Source organism: Erythranthe guttata, chromosome 3, assembly GCF_056151865.1.
Source record: "Erythranthe guttata isolate IM_541 chromosome 3, IM_541, whole genome shotgun sequence".
In the NCBI taxonomy this organism is placed as follows: domain Eukaryota; kingdom Viridiplantae; phylum Streptophyta; class Magnoliopsida; order Lamiales; family Phrymaceae; genus Erythranthe; species Erythranthe guttata.
In genome coordinates, this window is record NC_142535.1 from 12,415,911 (window position 1) to 12,420,314 (window position 4,404).

General features: G+C 29.8%; 1 long non-coding RNA gene across 3 annotated transcripts; it reads right to left on the reverse strand.

Annotated features, from left to right (window-relative positions):
- Nucleotides 1–574: 574 nt before the first annotated feature.
- LOC148771820 (uncharacterized) lies at nt 575–2,585 on the reverse strand. Of its 3 annotated transcripts, none has more exons than XR_016030534.1 (4): nt 2,323–2,585; nt 2,032–2,212; nt 1,152–1,454; nt 575–1,027 (listed from the first exon to the last, which is right to left on the reverse strand). It is a non-coding gene; the product is annotated as an uncharacterized LOC148771820 (long non-coding RNA). The 3 variants fall into 3 exon arrangements; XR_016030532.1 differs by having other exon boundaries at nt 1,119–1,454; XR_016030533.1 differs by lacking the exon at nt 575–1,027 and having other exon boundaries at nt 1,040–1,281; nt 1,382–1,454; nt 2,323–2,582.
- Between the last annotated feature and the right edge of the window lie 1,819 nt (nt 2,586–4,404).

Below are 4,404 nucleotides of genomic sequence, written 5' to 3' on the forward strand. Positions count from 1 at the left end.
AATATACAATTTTCATCCGTACAGGATAGAACAATTGAACTTCATAGTGAATAATAAAAAAAGTTATTTTTATGCAGAATTGAAAGTGAGAATAATAGTCGTAACAATCTGTTATATTATATTATACATTTTAAAAGTATCGAATGGGATCCTAAATATGAAAAATTATCTCATAGGAAAAATAATCTAGAATCGAATAATTTGATCGCACATCTATCCATCGTCATTGTAAACAATTATTATGAAATAAATTGTATACGTTGACGAAGATGTTTATTATAAGAAATGAAAGTAGAACCAATGTAAAAATTATAATCTAAAGATTAACAGAGTGAATGTGGCTATCTCTGTGTCAAGTAATTAAAAATCAAAAAATACAATTACACCAAACAAATAAGCATTTTTAAACATAGACTCAGGCCTAATTTTTACATATTTTTTCGTAATTATTGCCGTCAAGGTATCCAAACTATTTGTAGTGAAACTCAATAATTAATATAGTTTACATAAACTATTAAAAAAAACTATCTGAAAACAAAAAAGAAACTAAAAAATAAAATCTGCCTACGAAGAATTTAGGATGAATCAAAACAACTTTCGAGCAATTCATTTTACATTATATACAATCTACACGCGCGATAAAGATAATACAGGAACATTCGATATTCGTGTTATTAAATACTTAAATAATTTTGATACGAATTACGCTCAGTATATCATAGTATAAATAATGTTTCCATCTAAACAAATTCAAGGTCTATAAAAATCCAGGAAAAAAAAATACGAAAAAGAGGCAATGCTTGAGGAGGCGCACCAGGAGGAAGCATGGAGAGGAGGACTTCTTGCACTACTTGCTGCTGCAAACCTGTCCTTAGCTCCTAGAAAGTTCAATAAACGTGTCCTTCCCTCCGATTTCTTATATTAGATAAACCATTAATCTATTTGGAATACACCTTGGAGAAATTCATCATAGCATAAATGATGAGCTGTGAATTTAGTTCTACACCCAAATTTGTCAATGGACATACTGCAAGTAAGAGAAAAATCTCAAAATTATATAAGAACAGCAAATCGGGGAGAATAGACACAATAAAAATGAGTGAACCAAAGAAACTAACTCAGGAAACGCATTATGAATATTGAGTGACTACCACTAGCAATGTAGCATATTCCGCCACAACTCTTCTGCGCGCATTCTTGTGGAGATTGCTCTTATGGGTCCCCGAGAGGAGTGATTTCGTATTATGATAAACTTTAGAATAGTCGAACTCAAAGTGTATTCTAAGAATTTACTTGGTTATTGCACAAATTGAAGAATTACAAAAACTAAATATCCAAAAAACAGCTCAGATACAGATAGAGTATAATTTCTGTTACATACCATCCCCTCCAAGAGTTATCTACTCGTGTGTTGTGATTTATTTCAGTCCAGGTTCTTTGGGTATTTCCGCTCCCTACAACAATTTGTAATTTTGAAATCAAAATAAGTTCACAAACAGGTCACTATAAAATTAGAATTGCAAGCAAGGTAAAAATAAACGTATCTAGAATTTTCACAACCAAATTTAGATAATCGACAAAATTATGAGTATCAATTCCCAAAGTGTCTCCTAGCTAAATCGTGGGGCATAAAAACAACGTCTAGTCGCTCATGAACCGTAGAATCAATATCACTTGCAAGAATCAAAATCTAATTCTGCATACATAATTAAACAGCATACATACTAAAAAAGAAGGCACTCTTCCTTCAGTCTCTTGAAGGTTGTAACTATGAATCCAACTTCTATCAAGAAGAAAAGGCGTAAAGATCACTTTTAGCATTTTACATAGAAGGCCATTGAGGTTTGAAAATAAAAATATGAACATGAATAATCGAATTTAAGTGTTGCCATATAAATAATAACAACTCAATAATAAAAACAGAGAAAGCAACTCAATTTTAACCATGTCTACATAGTCACAAAAAAAAAAAACGACAAAAGAAGCAATAATGAAGTCGAAATCACCAATTACAAAGTCGAATCAGCGCACCTTTGCTTGGTCTTTGACAAATCAGATTCCAATGATGAAACCGTATGGGCAACTATCCTGCGTCATTGATCTCGTATGTGCAGTGAACATCCTTTTCACCTCAAATTCATCGATTTTACTCCTCTATGCGTCTGTGTGTGTGTTCTATTTACAACATTTCAAATCACATGAACCCTAATTTCTGAAGAAAAAAAAAAATTAATTCGTCAGTACACATATACACCGAATTCAAGAAAAATTAAGAAAACTGAAATTTTTGATGTTATTCAACAAATGTTCTTTAATTCATACTTGAAATATGGAAGCTTGGAAGATCCCATTGAGGTTTTCTACGGGAGGGGTGAAAAGAGAGTTTATTCAATCTCCATGGAAATCTCTAACTCGTGCCTTTGGAAGATGAATAAATGTTGAGTAGTGCCAAATAAAAATACTTTTAGTTGCAGTTTTTTGTGCTCAAGGGGATTTTTGAGAGAGAAGCGGAGTACGCGAGATGTAAATGAAGAGTAGTTATTTATCGTGTCTTCAGTTTTCTATACGTGTGATGTTTTTTATTTTATTTTATTTTTCATTGTTACTGTCGTGGAGGAAAAACAAACTCAAAATAACCGCCGAAAGAAAGAAAAAAAAAACTGCAAAAATAAGAATTGTCAAAAATACCCTTAAGTTTAGGTTTAGGGTTTTAGGTCAAAATATCTTCTTTTTATATATAAGATTATTACTAATGTTTTTTTTAAAACAACACAGTAATTGCATACCTTATCCAAATATGGTAACTGGTAAGAATTTAAACCAAGTACCTATTTCGGTAGTTTTTAAAACCAACAACCTATCATGCTTATTTTTTTATATATAATAGATCAAATATTTATAATATTCAAATAACTAAATGTAATAACTAATAAAATATAGATGGTATGGTTGGAAAATGTGATAAAAATGACAAACACTGTTCAAAATTCAAATGGTAAAAGAATTGAGAAATAATAAAGGCACATGCATTAAAGTATATGTTAGTACGTTCTAAGAATTGTACAGTTCAGAAACAATAAACTCATCAGACTGAAAATAAAGTGCGGCCCCGGCCGAGGCTTTTCCTAATTTATGCTAAATTTTTTGTTTGTTAATGCAGAACTTGGTATTACATCTCTATCTTATAGTATTTTCTTTTAAAAAAAATATTTAACGGCCTGTAACCGATGATTCATGGCTCGGAACCGGCGGTTCACGCAACATATGAGCGTTTATATTTATATTTATCCACCATACCCGCTTTATATCTTAACTCTATTTCTACAATTTTCTATTTGCTCTTTGTTGTCATTTTATATATACAAGAGATTATTGTTTACTATCATTTGTCTGGTAAAGTCTACCATCACATTCGTAATACTTATGAACATACTAAAAATATAATTTGTATATAACTGATTATTTTTTTATCTTATAATATTTCATTAATGTCATTCTGTTTTGTTGAAGAATGAGTTGCAAACTTACTGCAACTAGCTAGGATATCCCTATATAACTTCACTATTACAAACATGCTTTGAAAAGGAAAATCATTTTGTGTTGATGTTTCTCCCGTATAGCCTCAAAAACTTACTTGAAGAAAGTAATTTTATTGTTATAATCAATGATTCTAGTTATATTTTTTTTCATTTACTTTATTGATTATATACAATTCGTGTTTTCTTTGTTGGGTACTACTCTGAACACACATGACACTCTTAGAATTCTACTACAATTATTGTGTCATTCGATCAGTGATTCAAGAAACCTATGTTATGGTGGATATCAAGCCTGATGGCGTCTTACTCGATCAAGTAGTTTTCAATTCCACATTCTATAAATACTATGTGTACATGTTTATACTATCTTAACATAATTTGTAACTTACAGAGTTACAATACTTATATGTGCGACCTTGGATCGGCGATATTAGGTGGAAGAACCCCTTCAAATAAAACGACTTTTTATATTAATAACAATTTACAGTAAATATCAAAGTAAGTTTTATCAATCAAACTCTATTCATGTGCACAATGTTGAACATTATTTCATCATCATTAACCAAATAAATTGATATTTATATTGTGAGATTGAATATAATCTCAAATAACTAAAGATGGAATTTTTTTTAAAAAGGAAACATAATATATTATATATATATATATATATATATATATATATATATATATATATATATATATATATATATATATATATATATATATATATATATATATATATATATATATATATATATATATTAAGTATATATAGTTGTCTATGGTCCCCTTTCTCCGCCCCCTATTTACTTTCGTTTTTCTTTTGGCCAGTTTTATTCTGAAACGGCGCCGTTTCGTTTCAATC